The 27,338-nt window shown below is 38.5% G+C and overlaps 1 protein-coding gene and 1 long non-coding RNA gene across 20 annotated transcripts in view; both read right to left on the bottom strand.

Annotated features, from left to right (window-relative positions):
• MBNL1 (muscleblind like splicing regulator 1) overlaps positions 1-27,338 on the bottom strand; it is a 207,576-nt gene that overhangs the window by 80,237 nt on the left and 100,001 nt on the right. The window lies entirely within an intron of this gene.
• On the bottom strand, positions 5,380-17,199 carry LOC131512042 (uncharacterized). Its single transcript, XR_009261887.1, has 2 exons — positions 12,916-17,199; positions 5,380-11,177 (listed from the first exon to the last, which is right to left on the bottom strand). It is a non-coding gene; the product is annotated as an uncharacterized LOC131512042 (long non-coding RNA).

The raw sequence follows: 27,338 nt of genomic DNA, 5'->3' as shown, positions 1-27,338 counted from the left end.
ATATTATAGGAACATGTCCACTACCACCTCATTTAAAAAGCAAGAACAGATGAAATATTCTTAATACTCTGTTCTTGTGCCCCTGCACTTAAAAACTGTGCATTTTATTGAACAATAAATTAACTAATGTATAGTTCTCTTAAAATTTGTGACAATTTTGATTATAAAAGAAATGTAGGATACTATAGAAGATAGTTTACTCAATGTTAAAGATTTCTAAACAAGTAACTGCCAAAGATTCTGAATCATGAATGTGAAATCCAAATATTTGGGGTGTCATAGCACCATAGGTCTTTTGTTTGTTTTTAAGTTTATTTATTGAGGGGAGTGGGTAGGAGGGGCAAGGAGAGGGAGAGAGAGAATCCCAAGCAGGCTTTGCTCTGCTCAGCCCAGAGTCCAATGCAGGGTTCAAACCCACACACCGTGAGATCAGGACTTGAGCCAAAATCAAGAGTTGGACACTTAACTGACTGGGCCACCCATGCGTCCTAAGCGTAGGTTTTAATTCTATCAATCATTTGTCTTTGGGCACATGACAACTAACATTTATTGTTATATAATGTGCGCTGAGCACTGTTTTATGGGCTGCATACATGTTCACTCATTTAAGCCTTTACAATCCTACTTGGTAGGTACTGTTATCACCCTCAAACACAGGCTGATGAAACTGAAACGCAGTCATATGGCTGACAAGGGGAGGAGTCAGGGTTTGAACTTCTCAACTTGGGCTCTATAACCACTCTACCATTCCTAGCTACAGTGTCTCTTCTACACTATGCACAGGTGATGGTCTAGCAGAGGAACAGCAAGTAGGTACAAACCAACCAGACTGAAAGAATCCACATACAAAGACTCGGCCAATCTAACAGAGCCTCATACCAGCATAATTCTATTAAAAATAGTAAATGTCATATTATCAAAAAGGAAGACACTTCTGAAGACAGGAATGACTATCACCATTATTAATGGCTTCTTACAATGAATATCTTCCAACTACTTGGAACAGCCTCACTGTGAGCGCTGTTTTCCTCACTGCCATGATTTTGGGGGTTTGTATTAAAGCAACAGGAAGTCAGCATGTGAAACACCAACCACAACCTCTACTTCGTATCACATTCTGAGTCTAGGCAAAGAGAGGAAAAGGGAAGACCAGGAAAAAAAGAGGTAGTGAGGAAAAGAGAAACACAACCGGGAGAAGATGGGGAACCGAACGCAGACCCTGAGGTGGAGCAGCAGTTTCCCTGGGAGGCAGAGAGTGCCATATCCTCAGATCGTACCCCTCAGACCGTACCCCTCAGATCATACTCCTCAGACCGTACCCCTCAGACCACACCCCTCACACTACACCCCTCAGACCGTACCCCTCAGATCATACTCCTCAGACCGTACCCCTCAGACCATACCCCTCAGTCCGCACCCCTCATACTGTACCCCTCAGACCGCACCCCTCACACTACACCCCTCAGACTGTACCCCTCAGACCGTACCCCTCAGATCCTCTGCTAAGAGATGGAGCTGGGACAAAAGGTGTAATGCTTCTGCCTTTTTCACAAAAAACTCTTGTTCGTAAAAACACACCGTTTCCCAATAAAATGTTACTTTAGATTCCTTGGGCTTTGACACTCCTCTCAGCTAGATCTAATATACGATCATCTGCATAACAATTTGACAAATGGAAAGTTTCCAACAACTATTAGTCAGCAAGTCGTACCCACCATAAACATTTCTTTCTGCTCCTAAAACAGCTTCATATTTCAGGTATAAACCACAAATAACAAATGACACTCTCAAAGAATCTCTAATTTAAGAGATCCCAACTAGAAAGAGCTGTATCGGGGCATTAAACAAAAGATTGAAACAGTTGATGTAAACAGTTTAGGTACAGTTCAGTTTATATCCTTTCAAGACAATATCCTTTCAAGACAATATCCTTTCAAGACAATATGTGAGAACATTTGAGTCAAATATCTGTATACAGTCTTAAAAAAGGGCCTACATTTTTACTTTTACATTTTCAGTCATGAATTTAAACAGTGTTGCTGAAATAAATATAAAAAAACCCTTCTTTTGTAAACTGTAATTCCAAATTATACTTAAAACTATTAATTTATGGGGCCTCCTGGATGGTTCAGTCGGTAAAGTGTCTGACTTCAGCTCAGGTCATGATCTCGCGGTTGTGAGTTCGAGCTTCGCATTGGGCTTTGTGCTGACAGCGCGGAGCCTGGAGCCTGCTTCGAAAGTGTCTCCCTCTCTCTCTGCCCCTCCCTCTCTCCCTCTCTCTCTCTCTCTCTCAAAAACAATAAACTTAAAAAAATTTTACTATTAATTTATGAATATATTGATGTGTCCTATAGCAAGAATATAAAAATATGGAGAAATTTCTCCAGGAAACAAAGGGTTAATATCTAAACTTGGATTTTTATCTAAAGCGAAGTAAATGTGGCTAACATTGCATTTCAAAATACTTCTTAACCCTTGTTAAATTATATAATAGCATTAACTAGTTGGAAATTCCTCTAAGGATTTGAGAAATATATGGGAACTTAAGTACAAGGTCTCTATTATTATAATTATTATTTATTTTTATGAATTCATTACCCAAAATGTTGTAAATATTTGTATGCATAATTCAACAGTAATCAGTGGTGTTTATCTTGACTAACTGATAATCTACAGACTGCAATGCATTTATGATTTCAATGGAATTAATCTTCAATTCTCTACACTTCATTGTGAAAAGAGCTATAAACAGTTTGCCAAGAGGAGCCTTTTAGCACCGAGGCTTTATTTGCAGGAGGAAAAAAAAAAAAAAGTCCTCTTGGGCAAACCCATCTTTATTCACTGCAATATATAACTATTCTCAAAAGGAGCTAATAGTCTTAACTCTTTGTAATGTACATGTTTCAAAGATATCTTCTTTGCCATATAAGATATAAGAATAACAGACGTATTTCAAGAAGCAACACACGATGAAGTCAGTTTTTCCTTGTCCATGGGAAAAATAATGACAAGTCCTTTTCTGACCTATGAGAGTGCAGAGGATCTGTGGGCTGGAGGCAGGAGAGGACAGGGTGGCAATCTGCCTTGTTAACAATTCCAGCATCCCTAAAGTCCTCCTCTGTTTTTTCAACTATCTTTCCATGTTCAGATATACACTGAACACTTCATTCTTGCTTGGCAAATTTTATTTAGATTATTCCACAAGTAATACATCAATTTCACTTTCCTGGCAATCACATCCTGCCCATTTTCAGTTGGCTTCCTTCGACGCCCAGTTGACACCCTTGCTTGAATGGTCACGGCATGTCAGGGAAATGCCAGGGCCGATCTGTCAGCTCTATGGGTTTCAGCTACTGTAGTGGGGCTACTTAACGATTTATAATAGAGCTGGGAAGTGACCACTGGCAGTGCTGCTGGGAGACACTGGTGGCTGACACCGATTACAGAAAGCAGTACAGATGTTTTCCCAGCGAAGATGCCCCGAGCATCTCATTTCATCGCGTCATTGCATGTGCCTGCTATGCAAAAAATGAAGATGGATATTCAACCCCCTCTGCTTGCAAAAACAAAAACAAACAAACAAACAAACAAACAAACAAAAGCTAACAACAAAACTAACCATGTCTTCGGTCGGGCTTTTAAAAATCGGAGAATTTTCAAACAATAAAGGAAAGAACGTGGCTTATAATAAGAGGTGACTTTTATAAGTGCTCCTTCTATAGTCGGGCTACTCTTTTCTCCTAATTCGTAGTTATCTTTCTTTTTTTCTTTTAATTTTTTTAACGTTTATTTATTTTTGAGACAGAGAGAGATAGAGCATGAACGGGGGAGGGGCAGAGAGAGAGGGAGACACAGAATCTGAAACAGGGTCCAGGCTGTGAACTGTCAGCACAGAGCCCGACGCGGGGCTGGAACTCACGGACCATGAGATTGAGATCATGACCTGAGCCGAAGTCGGACGCTCAACCGACTGAGCCACCCAGGCGCCCCCATAGTTATCTTTCAACTTAAATGTTTCTAAAGAAGAAAAGATAAAGGAGATCCTTATTTTTTAAAAAAAATTCTTTATATGTAGAAGAGACATATTAAATAATTTACACGAGATATGCCATTTAGGATTTGCTTTAAAATACTTGAGCCTATAGTGCCCCACACCCCAAAAAGTGGGATGATAGAAGCAACTAGATTAACAAATACCAAAAACTGTCAACACTGGATCGTGGTACATTATGGCATTCACTCCACTTGTTTGAAAATCCTCATTTAAAAAACTTAGGAACCTATAAACATGGAGTTTCGCATTAAGTCACTACTTTCCCTAAATTAACCAAACCAATTGAGAGTCAAATATAAATTATGTCTAATGTTTTTTTCCCTGAGAATAAAGGCTTTAATTAATTTAAATAAATACACAATACATTCTCAATTTCATTATAAAATTAGGGACACTATTACTCAGGCTATCTTTGCTACATCCAACTCTTAATGTCTAATATTCTGCGAAGTATTTCTTGACTGTTAATTAAGGGCAAATGAGATGGTACCTTAAGAAGATGTGTGTTAATTCACCATCTAAACTGACATTAGTAAGCAATTATTTTGATGTCCCTCATTTTCATAATGAATAGTAAAACAACAAAGAATGACAATGACATTCAATTGCTTCCTCACTTTCCTAGTTGGCTCCCATGTTTGTCTTTTCATTATGCCTACATATTTAAATTTCAGCCCTGCAACTTGTCACAGTCTACCCTCCCAAAGCATCAGACTGCCGCATGTCTAAAATATAACAATAAACTGTTACAATTCTTTCATTAATCTTCCAACATGGACCACTTAAAAGTAAGTGAGGCATTATAGCCTAATTCAGTTACATTTTCCATAGCATCTACATTCAAATGGAAATGTATCTGCCAGCTTATTAGGTGCTGAGGATATTACATTATACTCTGTAAAGTTCAGCGAGATGACTCACACAGCAAAATAAAAAGAAAAATGGATTGATATGGAATAAAATTAAGTGCTATAAAAATCAACTGGTAAAAATTACATGTGATAAAGATTTGTACTTTCCCTGAAAATTACATCTTGAAATCAGAGGTATATTGGTCTTTCAGACCAGAATAAGACACTTCTGATGGTAATGAAATTCAAGTTTGGAAAGTTGTTACTCAATATTCAAACAACAACAAACCCTCCGGCTAGGATTACAGACCCAGTTAACAGCCTTTTAGCTCTACTGTGATCACTGAGACTACTGGTTTCTTCCCCCCACCCTCCCCAATTTTAATTTGGCAGTTAATAAATTATGGAATCTTAAGAGTTGAAAGAGAATTTGTTTTTTAAAGTGTTTTAAAAGTTTGTATTTATTTATTTTGAGAGAGAGAGAGCGAGCATGAGCAGGGGAGGGCAGAGAGAGGGAGAATCCCAAGCAGGCTCCACAACTGTCAGTGCAGAACCCCGATGCTGGGCTCGAACTCACAAACTGTGAAATCATGACCTGAGCTGAAACCAAGAACCAACGCTTAACCTTCTGAGCCACCCAGGCACCTGAGATGGAAGAGAGTTTAGAAACAGTGTTTGGCCAACCACCTAATTTTGTAGATCAAGAATGAAGGCTCATGGAAGGTCATTCTTGCTGTCCTCCTAGGTTATAGCAAACTTAGCATTCCTCGACATGTCGGTCTTGACACAGGCTGCCTTGTTTGAGCTTTTGAAAGATTCCTTTATATCTCCGAGTCTAAAAATTTATCTTCCCTCTCCCTACCCACTACTATATATATACACACATACACAAAGATTTATATGTGTATGTGTATATATAAGAGAGGTATCTCTTAAGCTGACAGAATATCTCTGAAGAGAGAAAGTCCCTTGAAACTATCTTGGAACTTTCAGGGGGAAAAATAAAACACATAGACTTTCAGCCTTGTAAAAGGTGTTTAACAGAATTGCATAATTAAAATAATTTAGTCCTGTTGCCCTGTTACACCAAACTCAAGGCTATATCAATTGTTAAGAAACTGCTATTAAGACAAAGTAAAATTAAGCAAAAGCTTCTTAATTTTATTTTCAGAAGCTGTATTTAAAAGAAAAAAATTACCTAACATCGCCAACATAAACTCTAATACATCTTTTTGGCAATCTCCATATTAGGGAAGATAAACTGAGCTGAAAGGTTCAGTTACATCCATCCGATTTGAGATCTCAAAATTTGAAAAAGGCTTTACGACTTCACACAGAGAACAAAAGATGACAATATTAATGTGCGAGCTATCTTGCCTCGTAGTGAAGCAAGGTGGGAACCGCGAACATTCAACCATTTTATCTCTTTGTTTGCTGGGACCTGAAGAGTTAAGTCATGTGCTACTTTCGCTTAGCTAATCAAGTAACAAAAGAGACTTCAGAACTATAAAAAGTAACAGAAAATTATTTAGGCTACATATACATTTCCATTTCAAAACTTACACCCTGCTAAACAACACACTTTTGGGATTACTCTTTAGAAAATTTATTTCAACACATATTTGATAGGTTTTAAGATCACTGGTGATATGACACCCAGGTATTCCAAATTTCGAACATACTTAAGTGCTTGCTACCTAAGCCACCTGCCACCATCCTATGTGTGGCGGTGCATACGGTAAGTGACTGCTATCCTCTGAAGAACTTCCCAAAAGAATCACCAGTTATAAAAGGCTAACCTCAGTGTGACAGAAAACACTGCAGCATTCAGGCAAAGCAGTCCACTCCCGAGGAGCTTCTAGTACATTTGTAACCAAGGTCCTATCCTGGACCTTTCTTTAAACCTCAAAAGTGGTTACGCCTAGCCAAAGGCAGGACAAGTCAAAAAATAACAAATTGGATTCATTGCACCTTTGTAATAACAGGTCTACTGTCTACTCGTCTGCAATCTCTCACGAGGCCTGACTTCTTTTTTTTTTTTTTTCCAGGTTGGAGGTTTCCGTCAAAACCTGAATACTTTAAAATATTTTATGAGAAGCTAAATCATGTTGGCAGGATCGGGTTTGGAAAAGAGTCTGAAGTTATAAATATGTTCCAAATAAAATGTTTAAGATATTTAGATTTTTACTTTCAAATTAAATCTGGTCGCTAAGTGGTCAATTTAGGCCATAAATATATACTGCAGTTAAAGCTTCCGTTTTACAGTTCAGGGGACTTATCTGATTACTACATCATCTGGGATGTCAGACGGGTTTCAGCTTCCACATCAACTCTGACGCGAGGTGGATTTCTGGAGGGATGGCTGGCATGTAATGAATTTATCCTTCCTGACCTCCGCCATGCTGTACATATGCTGGACATGTAAAAACAGTGTTTTACTAGAAATCACAAAGAATGCATTGTCCCCCGGCAAGTGATCTCTTGCTGAGATAACAAAAACACAAAGTTATTGTAAGTCACACTATAGTTACATTGTACACAGATGTCTCTTGTCTTAAGGCATTTTAAATATAAAAGATGCAGGCACTACTAAACAAGGATGGTATTATTGTCTCTATCAATTACATAACTTTGATCAAACCACAGAAAGAAGCAACTCTATTCCAGAAGTTCTGTGTGAAGAATAGGGGCATCTTGAATTTATAATGTACTGTGGGAGCAAAAAATTCACCTGACAGATATTTTCTTTACAGAACGATTTTGATGGAACATGGCTACTGTATCAACACAGGTTATGTTCCCTGGGGCTATCAGCTGCGTGAATGATGGATCTCATTCTCGATTATGGGAGAAAAAAAGCATGAAAAAGAATGAAGTGTGAGAGTGATCTGCTGAGGACTATTATCCACAAAAGGGCAAGACTTGACGTATGTGTTCTGCATTACAAACTACCAGCTACCTTGCAGGTGGCTTGGTGAATAGATACAGTGAAGAAAGGATGGTAACATTTAGGCCCAATCTCTGGTGCTGAAATTAACCAATTACATGACATGTACTTAAGCATGTAACGTTTAGTGTTCTGGAAAGCTGAACTATCAATACCTGCCTCAGTGGGCTGTTTACAGAACAAATAAAATCGCGTAAGTGGAAGCACATGGCCGGTCACCACAATGTCTGACGTATAGTCAACGTTTGGTAAAACCTTATTGAAAAAAAAATGCTAGTTTAATACTGGGCTAAGACAGAAATTAATTTCATTGGGCTTATTCCTTTATCTACCACCGTTATCCTACTCCTCTTTGAAACTTATTGATCTATGAATTTAGCTGGAAGAGTTCTAACACTTCTATTTAACTTAATGATACTATTATATCCCAACTAATTCCTTACTGCAACACCCTTTATCCTGGTATCTTGTGCCTCAATCTATAAAATTAACAATTGAGTTGTTAACATTTTTGAATAAAGATTGGGCTCTTTGGTGTGTAAGGTATGTATAAGTTACAGTTACTATTTAAATCTGTAGCTCTCAATGCTACCTTCAGATGCTAGTAATAACATATCAGAAGTAAAAAAGACATTAAATTTTTAGATGCAAATGAAATTCTAAATCAAATGCATAGTTCCACTATTAGAAACACGGCTGAAAAGGACTATCTTTTATCATGTTCTTACAAAGTTAGTCCTAATTCTGCTATTAATATGCAAAAATTGGAATTTTTCATGGAACTTTACCTACTTTATTCGATATACATTTCTGTGATGCAGTTTCCTTTCCACCAAAAATATGAAAACTTCACAAATATTTAGACAATTCCACAGGTATTTCATACCTGTTCCTTCTGTAAAATAGTTTGTAAATCCGAGCATTCAGCAAAGTACCAGAAACATTATCTACATCTTTTCTATATCTATATAAATACATAGATTTTTTTTTTTGAGGAATGAATACATGCAATTAGCTCATGGAAAGGTTAACTGAACTACTATTTTTGTTTGATTTTAACCCGTAAAAGTCTAACCCATAGTTCTGAGGAAGGGGTAATTTTGCTCACCAGGGGACATTTGACAACATCTGGAGACAAGTTTGGTTGTAAGAACTAAAGGCTGAGAAAAAAAGTGCTCCTGGCATCTAGTGGGTAGAGGTCAGGGATGCTGCTGAGCGTCCTATACTATACAGGACAGCCCCCAACAACAAATAACTATGAGGTCCAAAATGTCAATAGTGCTGAGGCTGAGCAACCCTAATCCACATCAAAGTCAATTTAATAGCATGCCCTTCAGAAACTGACATATGCTTTTGTGGCATTAACCTTAAAGTAAGAACTATGCTATCTGTAGGAGTGGAAGACAAACACAAGGTGATATTTTAAAGTAATATGGCTAAGAAAGTTTTTTGAATCTACATCACAGACTTTACACATCTGCATCAGTGACCCCTCTCATTGCCATCTCTGACACAATCCTGCCAGTGGATCTCACTGCACTGGGAACAGAGAATTGGAATGTGGGCAGTGGGTGCTTTGTTAGAGCTGTTGCAATCTGCAAGTCAATCAGGCTTAATTGGCCCAATAAACAAAAACATTACATCAATTATAAAATCTCCAAAACCACTGTCATGTTTTCATTGATTAATTCCTACTCATTTACTCAACAGAAAGAGTTTTGCAGCAAAAAATAAAATGCTTTAAATCACATCCAGTACACTGCAAAGCCAGGTGTCTAATTAGAGCAACCCCTCCTCTCTTTCTCCTTCTGCTTCTCTGTCTCTCTCACTTCTTCTTGGGAGCAGTATTAGCTGCAGAGACTACTAACTCCTTATTGTGAGCTACATTTAAAAATTTTACTTGTCAGTTATCTTAGGAGAAAATGTCTGAACGAAAATAAAGTCGGTTCTTGGGTAAGAGGCATTGGTGGAGGTATCAGTAATTTGGTTAATGTATCAAATGCATAATAATTAGCCAACCCTGCCATTAGATCACTTTTATTCTTTGAGTTAATTCTTCTGTTACAGCAATATTTGGCTTCCCCAACTTAAAAATACAAATATTTATCCATTTCCCTATTGTTTTCAGGCCGGGCTTACTAAAACACAAATCTAGTAGCTATCACTACCCCACCTGAACAATTCAATGGTTTCCCATAGCTTTTAGGTAAACATTCAACTCTTCAGTTGAACTCACAAAGACCCTCACAATGTGGGCCTTAGCTTCCAGCCCTGTGCCTTCCCTTTTTTTCGTAACTGCCCGCTAACAAATGCCATTCCAGTCACACGAAACTGCTAGCAGTTCCTTGGCCATTCCATACTTTTGCAATGCTTAACTTGAAAGGTACTAATGCTTCATCTCAAATGTGCTTTTATCTCTTTTTGTCTGCCTGGTTTACGCCGTCATCCTTGGGCTTGCTATCCAAATATCACTGGAACTACTCAGGGGGCCTGCCCTGCCTTCTCTCTCCTCTGTTTCCATAGTATCCTGGGGACCTCCATCAATGAACATATTCCAAAACGTGCTCTGATGACCTTCTGTGTCTCGTATGTGAGACTGAATCTTTAAAGCTAAGAAGCCTCAACTGTGAAGTCTCAGAGCCCCTGGAAGTACCTGGTATCGAACAGATTCTAAACGTTGGTGACTGAATGACCAAATCATAAATCAACGAATGATGGTACTTTCATAGGTCTGGGTATATGGGTTATTTTCTCCCTTTACAGTGGTAACATTTTATCCTCTCCTTATGATCTAACCATCCTCAATTACATACATATTCTATAGTCAAGCTATCTACTCCCTGAAGCCTTCAAGGTTCAGCCTCAGTGTCTGTTACATAGTGGCTATTTAATAAATATGTGGGGAATGAACAAATCAAGAAATAAATCCTTAAAAAGTTATTGAGTATAATTAATCCAAGGACAGAAGCATCTCAGTCAGGGCTGACTAGCAAAAGGAGTGGATACGTGCAACTTATTTCCCTCTGGATTCAGGAAAAAAAAATGTACATTAACACATAAATATACTTGGCAAATCCACTTGAATGGTATATGCATATTTATAATACCAGTGTTGCAATTTTGCTGTGTTTGAAAGTTTCCAGAATAAAATTTGGGGAGGAAAATACCATATCAGTTGTAATAAATGCAGAGGTACTTACAGAAGGGTCAACAGAGTGGTATGGGATCCCTGAGAAGAAGAATGAGAGGAATCCCTACTCAGGTCTGGGAGCAGAGGAGGCCAATTTGGGAAGATGTCATAGCAAGGGTGATTCCTGAGATGAATCTTGAAGGAGAGGGGTAAGGAAAAGGAGAAGGGAAGGAGATTTGGGGATGAGTGAATGCTTTAAATGGCAAAAGCAGGGAAGAAGTGTTTTATCATTGTGCTCTATCAATTAAAAAAACTGACTGTGAGTTAATATTACTACAGATGATTACTGAATGGTTGTACAATTTTTAGGTACCACTGACCTTAACCAACAGGGTTTGGGATATGGGCGTGGGGCTTAGAGTTTTATTATGTGACAGTATAATACGGGGGCTGTCTTTGCTTCAAACAAATATGAAAAATCAATTGGAGGAGGGGAGAAGTAGTAGAATACTAATCTGACTATAAGCACAAGCCAAGGATCTATTCGAGAAGTGTCAGGGTGAAGATACTTTAAAAAATGACAGGAGAAGCATATCAGAAACTAGAGATAATTAAACATTTGGAAATTATTAGGGCCCTGGGCCAAGACACTTGGTTGCCATGACAAAGCCAAAAGAAGCTACTGAAAACTTGACAAGCAGGTATCCTGGGAGAAGTTGAACAAAGAGAGAAAAGGCCAACGTTTTCAAGAGGCAATAAGATTATAATTTTCTAACTCTCTCTTGGGAATATGCTGTGGGTACTACTCTGTCTTGAGTTTTACAACATGAGTCCAGTCTGACTGCAAGTGATGCAAAGGTAGGTACCGTACAACAAGGGTATTTTACTTAATGTCTGAACCTTCTTCTGGCTTTTTTAATTTGCCATGAATCACTAAAGAATTTGCTCTTTGGATCTCAGAGCTCTGCTCATAGAGAGCACTCATAGTCACCATCTGGTAGAGGTCTCTAGAAGCATTGTTTATCTTGTACTCCATGCCTCTCTCAAACCCTAGAATGGAAATTTAGGGATTTGGAAATGCTGACCCCTTCAGGGAGGGCTAGAGCTAGAGCATGAGCTGATTATGGGAATCTGGTCTCAACCCCACTTTCAGTGACCTCATATTGATAGCTTGAAATTAGTCATGATACTGCAAAAATCAGCAAACATGACAGACCAAGATGGTTCTTTCTTTCTCCTCCAAGAGCAGCTTGTTAAACAGTTACCAGCATACCACTAGATCCATCCCATGTAGACAGAGACCAACTACATGATAAATGATAGTTAACTAAAAATACTCAGCAACCTGTTAGTAAGCCAATCAGTTTGGGTCCCTCTTGTAAATCAGACGATTTGAAGTTTGCATTGTCATTTGTCCTGCTCAAGTGTCTAGATCAAAAAATATAGGTCCTGCTAATGTCAACCAAGAAGGAAGCAAAAACCATTTCTCACTGATCCATGTAGTTGAAGCCAAATGACAAAACGGGTAGACAAATTTAAACTGTGTTATTCTTGGGATAGAAGACTGTGATCTCCAGGAGAATGACCCAGCTTTGTTCGTAAGTTCCAATTGTTAATTTTTGAGATTCAAAGTGTTTTCCCTCTTTTGAGCGACTGATCTCTTTCTATACCGTATGTATGTGTTCGTTTAAAAAGCCAGATGATACCGGAACGCCACAGTGGCTTGCTCGGGTGAGCGTCCGACTTCGGCTCAGGTCATGATCTCACGGTTTGTGAGTTCGAGCCCCGCGTTGGGCTATGTGTTGACAGCTCAGAGCCTGGAGCCTGCTTCAGATTCTGTGTCTCCCTCTCTGCCCAACCCTGCTTGTGCTCTGTCTCTCTGTCTTTCAAAAATGAATAAACATAAAAAAATTTTTTTTAAAGCAGATGATACCTTTTATAATTTGGAGACTAACCAGTGTGGATCGCTCAATTCTTTTGACGGAAAGGACAGTCAAACGAGTTCAGTCTTAGGCAATCCATAGTCAGGAAAAACAGTAAAATATGCTCTATCAGTGTCAATAAAAGGAAAAATGAAAGAACAAAAATGCCATCACTTGGATATCTCAGTTCATTCTCTTCATCCCTAAGAGCAAAGGAAAGACACCTATTTACTAAGGAGGAAACTAACAGAACATGGATATTTAAAAGTGAATGAGACACATATTTTTTTCAAATAGCTTTTAAGGTCTTTTCTATCCTTTATTCTAATGAGTCACTTAAATCCCAAAAGGTAATTTTCCACCCTACTTTTCTCCTCAATCATTTGTCTCTCCCCCCACTTTACATCAGGCATACAATTTTCAACATTATGCTTACAATCTTCATCAACACGTGTTTAAATGTGAATAAATGACAAGTATCTTTAATCAAACATATTGGTAATCAGAGACAAGGACATATTTATAAGTAGTGAATAAACTTGTATACGACTTTTTAGGTTTTTATTTAAATTCTAGTTAGTTAATGTATATTAGTTTCAGTAGAATTCAGTGATTCATCACTTCCATACAACATCCAACCCTCATCACAATATAAACTTGTATAGGACTCTGAAGCTCCTTGAATCACAATCTTTTTTAGAGTTTTATAATTCTTCCTTGAGGCACATTTTAACTTTTCACGGGATGTCAGAAGCCATCCTCACTGATGTGGCAGATGAAGTTGAATATTCTAAGCTAACAAATCCTTTTTTTTAAGTCCAGCCTACCAAAATTCTCCTTCCTTAATTTACACACATACAAACACACCTCTTTAAGAAGAAAGCTAATTGAACATGGACAACTTCTTATTTTTAACTTCTCAGGTGTTTTCATGGACCCTCCCTGCATCTCCATATTTCTAATTCCAACAGAAGCTCTCTTAGCTCCTCAGCCACCATCCCTACATGTCCTGCCATGGGCCAAGCTTATTTCTAACTCTTTGCATCTCATTGCTTTGATCACTTTTTGTTATCTAAATGAAGCTCAGCTTTCCCTGATCAGTAATGTCACTCTCGTTCAAACGTCAGCCTATAATCAGGATCCTATGGGAACAGTAACATAAAGAAGCAGGAATGAGAAGGTTAAATGAAAGACACCACTGAGATTCAATTTCTCTGACACTGTTTTCCACATATCCTTTCTCCTGTTCCACACCCCGCCCCCTGCAAATAGAGCACCACACAGCCTCCCAGAACCCTAATTATCACATTACTGAAACAAAAGTCGTCTTTAAGCATTCCTCCCACATGCGAGCAGGGTGACTCCCCTCCTCCTCTGAGACTCCCTCTCAGGGGTGGGAACTTAGCACCAGACAGAGCGTGTGAAAACTACCACTGTTTACGCTTACCTAACACATTATTATTTTCTATAACCCTCACAACAGTCATTTGAAGTCATCCAAGCAGATGCTGTGCTCTATTTCAGAGGTAAGGAAACCAGCTTTGAGATGTGAAATGGCTCCCCAGGAGCAAAGGTCTTAACCATAACCAGGTCTGCTGACCCCTTCCGGTGTTGCTTGTAAGGATAGTAAATGATGTAACTAATCCCAGATACCACTCCTGAGAGCCTCTGTGGGCAAAGCACTGTCCTGGGCTCTCTACAATCCCATTCTCCCAGCAGCCTAGACAGACAGACAAGGCATACTTTGTAATTCAGGACTGTATTATCTCCGCTTAGAAAATGTGGAAAGTAAAAGCCAGAAGCACATCAATAGTACGTGGTAAATTTGGGGCCAGACCAGGTCTTCTCTTTTCCTGGCTGTCTCCCTACCACACGACTTTTCTATTTGGGACTATAAGCATAGTAATATCAAAGGGGAAATGTAGGAGTTTGTGTTAAAATGTATTTGGGGAACTGTAAGAACAAACACTTATATGCACACACACACAACACACACACACACACACACACACACACACACACACCCCTCCTTTGGGATAAACAAAAAAATAACTGTATTTTTATAATTTTAAAAACTAAAAAGAAAATCGTTTCTATAATAAATCCCGTGTTCTGAAAAATACAGTAACATTATTTTATTCCATATAATAATTTCATTTTTCCAGGTAGCCATGCTGGAGGGCTCCACTTCTCCTAGACCAGATACCATGATCAGTTGAACTTCTAATCCTTAAAAATTATAGAACAAAAGGGGAGAGGTATCTGTAGAATATCTAAAACTAGGACATCTTCTAAAGGTGTCTGGCAAACCTTTGGGTTACTAAAATTTTCTTGCCCCGATGCACATTCTAGGATTCAGCTGTTTCTTTTAAGGAGCAGATATACCAGTCAAGATATTTTATAAAGGGGCAACAGGCTTAACGCACAACAGCTTAATGTGGCAGTGGCACAAGAGTAAGAAGGGCACTAACTGACCTCAGAGAAGAGCAGAGTAATAAATTCTTCAGGGAGTATGTATACATAAAAAGTATTCTGGAATATCTGTTTTAGTATGAGACTATAAAAATTGTATCTGTGCATAATAAAACATAATTCTCGGAGACTGTTGTCTTTCTTAGCACACGTTTTAATGAATCAGAAAGAAGGTTCCATCAAACTGTGAAAACAGGTGCTTGCCTCATGGTGATCAACCCATGCCGTTCTGCCCCACCAGATTACAAGGTGCATAACAAACGGAAGCAGAGCCTTTCCACTTCATACCATTCTGGAATTCTTGCTTCTTCCCATGAGAAACAACGTGATATGAAATTGAGGCCCCAAAGCAGTTCTGTGTATACTTAGGGGAAAAAACAAATGAGACCCAGGCAGGCTCTGCTCTTTGAGCTTTGGTGAGCTGCATAACCATCATGGCTAGTCCTATCATTGCTGTTAATCAATTCACTTTGACAAGTGTTAGGCTAAAGGGACAACCTCCATGGTGACTCCCTCATGCTCTGGAATGGCTCAAGCCAACACACGGCAAAAATACATGACGCCTTGTGAGGTTTCTTCCCTCTGTGCCTTTAATGAAGTGTATGTGAATACTGGACCCGACCAGAAAGGGATTAAAGAATTCTTGGAAAAGAAGTCACATTTGGTGGATAATTTTCTTTTTTAATGTTTGTTTATTTTGAGAGAGAGGGTGGGGAGGGGCAGAGAGGGAGGGAGAGAGAATCCCAAGCAAGCTCCAGGCTGTGAGCACAGAGTCCCAGGCGGGGCTTAATCTCGCAAACCATGCCATCACAACCTGAGCTGAAATCAAGAGTCAGAGGCTTAACTGACTGAGCTACCCAGGCACCCCTAGTGGGGTAATTTTCATGTTAAATTGGTTTTGAAATACACAGTCTTTAATGGAACAATAGGGGAATACTCATTTTCAGTATAACAGTCTAAATTTTGGCCTATATCTAATAACACAGCTCACCTAGCAGGACCACAACCTCTGTGATAATCACTAATAAATTATTTTTCTGACTGAATGCTCATCTAACAATGGAAGAAAATAAAATTTGGAAGAAAAGGTTAATTCTATCATCTCATAAAGTTTAAATGTTTTAAAACTTCATACTATCTTGAATAATGCACACTTAAATATTTCATGCTAAAGCTAAAATGTAAATTTAGTTTGAATTTCCAGGACTATCAAATGCATAGTAATAAGCCACATTTAAAAATATTTTGCTTCCTCTTATTCAGTCAATGTCAAATTATACTCACTCCGATTTCTTGTATTAATCAAAAATTTTAAATATTAATGCGCTAATTACATAATCTTTGGGGACTTGAATTTAACTTTGTAAAGCACAATTAAGATGGACAGGCATGGACTCATTTAATGCTCACATAAACATTATAAAATAGGAAATGTCATTGTCAAGTTCCTTGATGCAGGAGATGGAGCTGGTAGGTGAACCAAGAAAGCTGGGCTCTGATATCCTCACTCCAACCCTGATGCTGTCTGGTCTCTCAACAGTTGGCCCAGGGTGCCATTCTTTGTTTTGTTGACGTACATACTTTCAGTTAGTTATCTGCTCACTCCTCCACTCAACAAGCATATACTGAGTACCCCAGTAAGTGCCAGGGTCTGGGGGGAATAATGATAAGTAAGAGAGAAGTTATGCTTTTTAGCATGTTCCAAGTCTGGCGGCAGCAGAGAATTTGATGAAATAATTAAATCCTAGTGACAAAACTGCTGAAATGACGGGCAATAATTCCTATAGATGCAAAGGCTTGGGGATCGTCATTTAAAAACTCTGAATCTCGGGGCGCCTGGGTGGCGCAGTCGGTTAAGCGTCCGACTTCAGCCAGGTCACGATCTCGCGGTCCGTGAGTTCGAGCCCCGCGTCAGGCTCTGGGCTGATGGCTCGGAGCCTGGAGCCTGTTTCCGATTCTGTGTCTCCCTCTCTCTCTGCCCCTCCCCCGTTCATGCTCTGTCTCTCTCTGTCCCAAAAATAAATAAAAAATGTTGAAAAAAAAAAATTAAAAACTCTGAATCTCAACGACCTCAACTGTAAAACAGGCACAAACAACGAGTATTAATTCTGAAGAGAAATAATTCTAAAACCATGATTAAATTACATGTCAACTTAGTATCAACGTCTTTTATACGTATAAAATATGCCCTGTTTCACTCCATCAATGAAGGGCTATGGGCAGATACTTATTTTTCATATGGTAAAAAATGTAAAATTAGAGTGAAGTCATTAAGAATATGAAACTCCAATCTAAGAGCTATGCTTTATAATTTTAAAGAATAAAGGGAACTTGAGTACAGAAATGACTTATGGAGGTATCTTATAGTCTTTTCATTAATCTGTATGATCTTCCAACTGAATACATACCTGAAGTATATGCTTTCATAGCAAAGCAATGGCTTCTTCTGCGGTGCAACAATTTAAACAATGAAAACTTTAATTCACTTACCATTAAAGCTTCCTACTGTACAGACTGGCAAAGATACTATGAATAAAAGCTATTGTGCATCCCTCAAGCAGCTGCCTCTCAATTATGCTTTTCATCAACAATTTTGTCTATTGTTTACATCTCTCATCAAATGACTCTATATCTAGGTAGCAACCAAATCACTTCTTTCACTCAAATTGGGGACTGACGGTTTAATTTTAAAAGATCCCTAGTGTTCACCCAGAGGTGGCTAAAATTTATTCCTTGCTGAGGTCTCATCTTCTCCAATACTTCCTATCTATATAGCATAGGCCAGGTACTCTTAATACTGACAGGGCTATGATGGGTGGGCTGCAGAGATTTTGTAAACCCCTGAATTTGCCTGCCAGATTTCAGGGTTAGTGCTCATATGCACTGTATTTCGGAAATTCTATCAGATTTTCAACATGAACCATAAGCTAAAAAAGATTAGAATGTATTTGGATAGAATCTTCTTCAGGAATTAATACACAGAAGATATAACAAGGACTCAGTAAAGAGCTATGGAATTAATATTTTCCACTTGAATTCACCTAGAGGCATCTACCTCTCACCCATCTACCTGTCTCGTCGCGCCCCCCCGCCAAAAAAAAACAAAAAAAACAAGAACATAAAAGGCAAAGCAAAGTACACAATGGTTTGGTCAATTTCTGTGCACTGTTCTGTGTAAATACCCTGGAAGCTTCCTTTTCTAGCCTCTGTTGTGATTAAGTTGGCCCTAATAATTAAGTTGATGCTAAGAATAATAACTAATTCCAGCCTAGGGACCCTGAGTCGTTTAGCTCCTGAGAAAAAAATTACGGGAAGTCAATGTCCCCTCCCTCCCCATCTCTCTCTGTCATAGCTTCAACTACCTCAGAAGTCACATGTTGGAAGAAAATGGAGAAACCTTAAATTCCTGAGTCACTCAATAAAGGAGTGTACCACTGAATTTGCAAGAACGAGGTGTAAATCTTTACTGGAATAAGCTGCCAAAATTGAGGGATAAGAGGACTGTTAGTAATACTGGCCTATCCTGGTATCCTCAAATTGAAAATTAAAAAATATATATCTATATACCCATAGATATCTATCTATATATATGTAATAATATCTAATAATAAGCTATATATATATATATATATATATATATTTCTCAAAGTTGAAATCTGCGCTAATTAAAAGGGGGGCTGCTTACTACAAGTACTATTTTTATATTTTTGTACACTATTCATTACAAATTAAGCTAGTTGAGGGGCGCCTGGGTTGCTCAGTCAGTTAAGCGCCCGACTTCAGCTCAGGTCACGATCTCGCGGTCCGTGAGTTCGAGCCCCGCGTCGGGCTCTGGACTGATGGCTCAGAGCCTGGAGCCTGCTTCCGATTCTGTGTCTCCTTCTCTCTCTGCCCCTCCCCCGTTCATGCTCTGTCTCTCTCTGTCTCAAAAATAAATAAAACGTTAAATTTTTTTAAAAATAAAAAAACCCAACAAATTGATTTAGTGACATACTACATAATGCAAGAATTGTATGTCCACGCACCTCCCTAATAAATAAAGATAAAACCTAGATTAACATCCAAAACAGGACAGATATGTGTGCATGCAGTCATGCAAGCCACACTAAAGAGCATTTTCATGATGATGCCAGCCACTGTGGATACAGAGCCAAGGGTCATGGTCCTGCTGCCTCCCTGAGGACTCAAATCAGTAAACAATTATAGTAGCAGCCAGCGTGGGGTGCTATGGTGACATCTCCCACAGCCTGGGGGACAAAAGGACCAAAGGAGGCTCCCCAGAGGAGCTATACCTGGTATTGAGCCTAAAAGGACAGGCAGTGGTTAATTAAGAAAAGAAGGGTGGCACAGTTTTTTTTTTTTTTGTTTTGTTTTTTATGAGAAGATAGAATGATGGGAAGGCACAAATGTGAGGCCGTTGAGATGTGTGTGAAAAACTCCAGGGACGCTGGAAAGGAGAGTCTAAACTGAAGAGTGAGTGGTTCAAGGTGGCCCTAGCGAGGTGGGCTAGGGCAAAACGGTGCTTCGACTTAGAAGTCCAATGTAACGGAAGGACCTTCTCATGCTTTCCTGGGTGCTTCTAGAAGACAGTAAGATGTCTGTGCAACTGCATGATAGTCATGATCAATCAGTGTGTTACAAAGTTTGGGACAATAATAAAAACACGAAAAGATGAATACATGAAATTTGCCATTCGCTACATTTTACTCACTTAGATCTATTTTCTCACCCTTCAATTTTTCCTTCTTCATTTATCTTGAAGAGATATAAAATGAAATATTTCCAGGAGGAATTAAAATCAAGTGGCTTACATTATAAACTTTACAGCTTTACATAATTTGAAAATTTAAATAGAAATAATATTTTACTTTCAGGCTAATATGGAGTCTAAAACCATGAAAATCGTAAATCATAAACCAGTTCATAATCTTTCTGTATCTCTGGAGCTCTACTGTAAAAAATAAGTGGATCACTGATTATTTATGTAAAAGGTAAAGAAAGTTGATTAGTAGTTACTATAAAACAAATAGTAACGTACCATAAGCAAACAAAAACATGTACTCTGTTTTTTAAACGAGAGGCAAAGACAATCTTTCATTTTTTTGCTTCTGCTTAGAATTATTTTTGTTAAGAAAGAATCAAAAACATAATTTGACTATTATAATTAAGGGATCTGTGCCTAGAGTGTGGATCAGAACAAAGTTAAAGACATAAACCTAATCTTACTTGGTTGATACAAACAGCTGTATAAACCATAGCACTTAGCAAACATTTGCTTTGCAAATTTTTGTCTTTTCAAATTGTTTATCTGTCAAACGTTTCCACTTTCTATAATAAAGCATGGTTAAAAATGTTGTCTGCCTTTATAAAGTATCCACTTTTGAGCTCTAAGCTACATTTTGTTACACTGTAACTTTCCCAACCAGGAAAAAAGAAAGCCTGATATAATAACCCGTCCCCTTCATTTAAAATTAAGAATTTGTTTTAGAAACCGTTTTTGAGGTTCACAAAGATAGCTAATTATAGCCTTCAGCCTTGTACTTTGATGGAAGGCCAGGCTGCAAGACCTTTCCTGATAGCACGGGTTGGTGGGGTTACTGAAACACATTAGGGGATCACATGGAATGGGGTCACATTAAGTAAGCAACGTATATGATTACTTATACATGAATAAAACATGTTCCCACCCTCACTTAACATACAGTCAAGGTGGGACTATAGGGGAAGTAAAGTTAAACTAATGAATTTAAAAAGCAATATACAAAAGAGTGCAGACACAAGGCAGTGAGTCACCCACACAGCAAACAAGATGGACTGAAGGCACAGGGGAGGACCTTCTTCAATGTGACCAAAGGAAGTGTTTGGTTCATCTTCCTCAAGTCAGCAACTCTACCCACTTTTTTGACCCCTTCTCAACGTCTCTGACATAGGGTACCCTCCATTATCCCTACTTTAAGGAACCTTCATTCCTTTCCTCTCCAATGACTCCTGCACCTTCCTTTAGTGGAACAAAACATGGTTCCATTGGAAGAACACCTCTAGTCTTCTATAACAACCCTCTCTTCTCTGCTCATTTCCCTGACACCAACTTCTCTTCTTTGTGTTACTGAATTTCTTTATAGAGTTGTCTAAACTTGTTGAGTCCTCATGCGTGTCTTCCAACTTACGAGTGACTCATCTTCTTGGAATCTGGTTTGCACTGAGGACTCTACCTTCTCCCTTCCAATTCTACTCAAATTGCTTTCTCAAAGGTTACTGCTGTCCTCTTCACTGCCAGTCAGCGTATCATTTCTGGTTTCTTGTCCCCTCTGTAGCATCTGCAGCATTAACTATTTCCTTCTTTTCTCTTTTGCCCTTCTTGTGCCCTGTCACTTTCTTTGACTTGTCTCTTTTCTGCCTGCTGATTATAGAGAGATGCACTAGAATTTATCATTGCATCCTTTCTTCTCTGTCCATTGTCTCTCTGAATATAACACAGCACTATCTTACAACACAGCACTAACAGTGCTGAGGGAATGGCTTTCAGATGCTTTTTTGTAAATTCAACTACCCAACCAAATCCGTTATCTGCTCCCTGCTTATTCCTTCTCCAAAGAGAGAGAACACATCAAACGTTAGCAAATGGCAATGCCCCCTCCCTGATCATCCAAACTATGAACCTCAAAGTCATTTTCAGCAAACTTCTCTAGCTTTCCTGTTGATAAATGAGGGATAAAACAGCACAGTACAAAACATTTACAGTGCACACATCTTCTTTTTTTTTAATTTTTAATGTTTATTTATTTCTGAGAGAGAGAGAGAGAGAGAGAGAGAGCGAGTGCATGAGTGGGGGAGGGGCAGAGAGAGAAGGAGACACAGACCTGAAGCACACTCCAGGCTCTGAGCTGTAAGCATCGAGCCCAACACGGGGCTCGAACCCATGAGCCATGAGATCATGACCTGAGCCGAAGTCGGACCCTTAATTGACTGAGCCACCCAGGCGCCCCATACGGTGCACACTTTTTAAGTACTATTTTTTTTCAAAGCATCACAGCAATTTTCCTGAAATATCTTTGAGTGGGCTATATGATTTTATTGTTCAAGATGGGCTACTATGAAATAGGAACTGAATAATTTCCTATTATTAGGCTGACTAACAGATTAGTCAGAAACGATATTCAGCTTTTCTAGTTCAGTAATTGCCTCTAGGCTTTGTAGCAATAGTAAAAACCTTCTAGAGGCAAGCTCAGATAAAAATCAAAAGCCAGTGTTTTGATAAGCTGTTCATTCAGACGTGCAAGTGTCCATTCTTTTTCTTTTCATTTCTTAACATGCCATAGATATAACATTACATTCAGCGGTTCACTTACAAAATAATAAGAAACAAGTTGCCAGTTGTTTGACTCACTTAACAAAGCCACTGATGTTTGCATTTTTCTTAAAGAGTGCTTGTGTACTTTTCCAAATTATGAAACAAGACACTGTAGGTAACTCAAGTCAAAAACTAGCTCTATAAATTAGTACCAAGACAAGTAAATGCAACAGCTAGCAATAATTAGATAGCAAGCCCTGAAGAACTGTTATTGGAGTATTTTCAAAAGCCTACAGTGTCTGTTTACATAAGTACTCTATTTAGCACAAGGGATACATTCCTGGGGAATGAGCCCCACGAGAGGGCATGATGGCCAGTACTTGGGCTGATGTGAGCTTGCTTCTCTGTCAGCAAAGGTTCTTCCTTTTCTTCAAATTCCCACCCCTTTATTTCTGTAACCCCTCCTTCTGTTACCAGGCTGTAGTAAGGTGTATTATGTTCTCCATAATGTCCCAAGATTTCCAAAAAGCCTCATTTCCATGCTGATATTTAATCTGTTCCCTTAAACTTTTTCTTCAGCAGTTAAAAATCTGCCACAACAATGTCAAGTGCAGAGCTTTTTTAATACAGCAAAGACACCCAATATACTTCTGGGTGTTGCTGCTGCTGGCTGAAGGTTTCAAAATATGTAGTGTGTGCTCCTTTAAGAACAATTGCCATAAAATCCAAATGAAAATAGGGATAGAAAACACACTAAATTCTTCGAAGCCACTATAATTTTCTTAATCCATTTCTATTTATTTTATTTAGAATGCGATTACACGGATCAATGTTTATTTTTAGAAGAGTACTAACTGCCCTTTTGCTTATGATTTGTGTTTTCTCATCTACTGATTCCCCAAAGCTCTATAAATGTAGGGTAATTCAAACTACAAAAACAGTATCTTATAACCTAGAAAGTTCTCATGCTCCTGTAACAACTGGCTGTTACCACAAAAGAAAATGAGGAATTTCACCCAGTTGCTGTCAATGGATTCTTTGTAGTATTTCAAAAAAGTATTTTTCCCTAAAAATAATAAATAGGAAGAATGTGTTACCAATAAGCCTATGCATTCATTCATCCACTCGCTCTTTGATTTTCACCAACACTCATTTATTCAATAAATACACATTGGCTTATCCAGCTGTTTGGTGAAATACTATACTTTGTTGATACAGCAAATTCTATATTCTCTAGTGTTGAAAATACATTTTCTCCTCAGGGGAAGGTGCTTGTTTTCTGTACCTTTCCTTTCTTCCCATTACATGTGCTTTCTCTCTTGGAAAATTATTTGGGGCAACTGAAAGCAGTCTCAAAATTATAGAATAAATTTTAAATAGGACCTTGACTTTTATAATTTATGATTATCTGGAAGGAAAAGTAGTGTTTGGACTCTTCCCCACCCCTACCCTCAACCCCACTATTCTTTTAGGTAGATTAAAATTTATACAATTGTTATACTATAGAAACAACAATTTTACTTTAGTGTTCATGAAAGCCCTACAGAAGTGTGTGATCAGTGGGCAGGATTCTGGAAAACACCTACTTTTCACAGTTAAGTTTTAAACTTGGATTTATAGTACTTTCTGGATAAATGAATTACTTCAGAAACAAGAAGAAGCAGAGTTTACAAACCATGCTGTGCTGTGCATTATCTCCATTAGATATCATTCAGTCCAGGGGGGCAGAATGGTGGGCATGGTCTGGAGGACAGAGGACACACAGAGTACGAAGGGCCCTCCATGCTGACCTGTTCCAGGACACTAAACCAAGTCAAAGTCCAGCACCTTGTCCACAGCCTTCTTACGTCATCTTTACTCTTGTAAAGCTCCTGACTCCCATCCAAAGTGCCCAGAACATTACAAACCTTAAGTAGAAACTGACCTGATTCCCTAAGAATTGGTGGATTTGAGTGATAGGTAGAAAAATGGCCCAGTTGGAGGCCTTAAAAATGAAATCTAACTTTAAAATATCTCTGAAATGGAACGTTATTACTTAAAATTAAATGATAATTTTAACTCCATTTGAGGTTCTGTTACTGAAGTATCAATTCAATCAGTATTTTTTAAATAATTTACTTTCAATCTGTTACTTTTCAATCCACTGAAGGTACTTAAAAACAATTCTGGTTCTTTAATGAACCTAAAATCAAAGTTTCCTCTGAGTTGAGATGTCCTTTTTAAAGGGCTCTACTTCCTTGCAGCAACCTTATTTTTTTTTAACTTTTTTTTTTAATTTTTTAACTTTTATTTATTTTTGAGACAGAGAGAGACAGAGCATGAACAGGGGAGGGGCAGAGAGAGAGGGAGACACAGAATCTGAAACAGGCTCCAGGCTCTGAGCTGTCAGCACAGAGCCTGATGCGGGGCTCGAACTCACAGACCGTGAGATCGTGACCTGAGCCGAAGTCAGACGCTTAACCGACCAAGCCACCCAGGCGCCCCATTTTTAACTTTTTTTAATGTTTATTATTTGAGAGAGAGAGAGAGAGAGAGAGAGAGAGAGAGAGAGAGAGAGAAAGCAGGGGAGGGGCAGAGAGAGATGTAAACAGAGGATCTGAAGCAGGCTCCGTGCTGACAGCACACAGCCCGATGTGGGGCTCAAACTCCTGAACCGTTGAGACCATGGCCTGAGCTGAAATTGGACCCTGAACCAACACAGTCACCCAGGCGCCCCATGCAGCAATCTTAATATGGTACAATTAGGTAGGTACTCCTTTGTCATCTGAGAGTTTATTAAATTTTTGTTTGCAAATTTATCAACACAGTTTCAAAATTAAAATTACCATAAAAGAAAGTATAAGTGCAATTCCTCAATCCTGGACTCTAAAATTAAAATTTGGATTACTTACAGTCTTAAAGTCATTTTATTTAAATATTTGGTGTGAGGTCTAAAACAGAGTTTACCTTAACTATTGTGATAATTGCTAGATGCGAGGTTTCCAGACAGTTAATCAAGAATGGTGACAATGATTAAACACCACTCACTTTATTTAGAACATTTTCTCTCTTATTAGCGCTGACACTGTTATTTCAAATGACAAAATTCTCCTCAGGGAGAGATTGCACGGGTTTTATTTGTACCACTGCCTTTTATGTTTTTAAAAGGGTAAAACAGAACAGATTAAAACTGCCAAGAGCATATCCGGGGCAAGGCTGAGGAGAAGAAAAACTGGTATTCAAGTATCTAAGTTATTTCATGTGTACAGCACTTTATGGGGAGTTGAATTTTTGCTGGTTAATACATACTGCTTCAATAATGTCTCTAGCTTATTACCTAATCAAAACTCACATGATCAATTGCCGAAATAAACTAAAATCAGGCATCAGGAAATACCAGGAAAAGAAAATAAAAGCACCTGCCACAGTTTTTCACACACAAAAAGTATGTTAGACCCACCATATAACTCAGGGACACAAAGCCATAAAAGCAACTGGTTAGAAAGGATTATAGGGAGTTAATATCACCCAATTCCTGGTTCTGGGGTAAATCCTTTATGGTAAAAGCAAAAGCCTGTGTGTGTGCATTTCCATCTCTACACGTGTGTGTGTGTGTGTGTGTGTGTGTGTGTGCGCGCGCGCGCACACACACGAGAGTGGGAAGGGAGGGAGAACAAGAGGGAGAGGGCAAGTTTACAGACACACTGGAAAAGAAACACACAGAAAGACCCCGCTTTCTATAAAATACACGATGTATGTCAGTGTGATTTTGCCATTGTGTACTCCATTTTTTGTTCAGCTTCATATCAATGAGTACTTTGCCAAGCAAAAATGTTTTAATATGTAATGACTTAGCACTCGATTTAAGAGTCCGTTCTTGAGATACCAGGGACGGCTCCCCACTATCTTAATATTAGAGAAGCACGACTGTAGCATATGGTCTTTTTCAAATTAAGGAGACACAAATGCTCATGGAAACATGTGGTGTGATGTTAACTCCCACTTAGGAGTTTTGTCACTTTGTTTTGTTTTATTTTGTTTTGTTTTAGGCTTCACACCAGCAAGGAGCCCAACATGGGGCTTGAACTCACAACCCTGAGATCAAGACCTGAGCTGAGATCAAGAGTCTGACACAACCTACTGAGCCACCTGGGCACCCTGCTCACTTGAGGTTTACCAAACAGCTATCTTTCAGGTGCCAGCACACAATATCCTTGTCCTTAAAGACAAGGAGCTAATGTATCTGGCCATACACTCTGCAAAGTAATTGGAATTCTTATTTGGATTATCTAAAAAAACCTTTATGGCAACTTAAATTTTAACAAAAATGGTTAGGTGTAACAATAAGCATAGCTAGTTTTTTTAGTAAGTTTTGTGTTTTTAATATAGACTTTGATTGAAAGATATGTTCATCTTATTATTTTAGGGAATACGCATCAAAAGAGTAGCAAAAATTTGCAACGAAAAGGCCTCAAAGTTTTACCCATCGTCCCCCACAAATATTCAGCTTTTAGAATGACACTGACTTCCCACATCATCTGCATAAACTCTTCGTTTTCTGACCATGTACTACAAATTACAACTTTACAATATGACATATTGAAAACCATATTTTGATAATTTCCTAATATAAGGTTTTATATATATCAACGATGTTATTTACAGATACATTTTTCCTCAAATCTCTGGCAC

This window comes from Neofelis nebulosa, chromosome 5 (genome assembly GCF_028018385.1).
Source record: "Neofelis nebulosa isolate mNeoNeb1 chromosome 5, mNeoNeb1.pri, whole genome shotgun sequence".
Lineage (NCBI taxonomy): Eukaryota > Metazoa > Chordata > Mammalia > Carnivora > Felidae > Neofelis > Neofelis nebulosa.
This window is presented reverse-complemented; position numbering and strand designations above follow the sequence as displayed.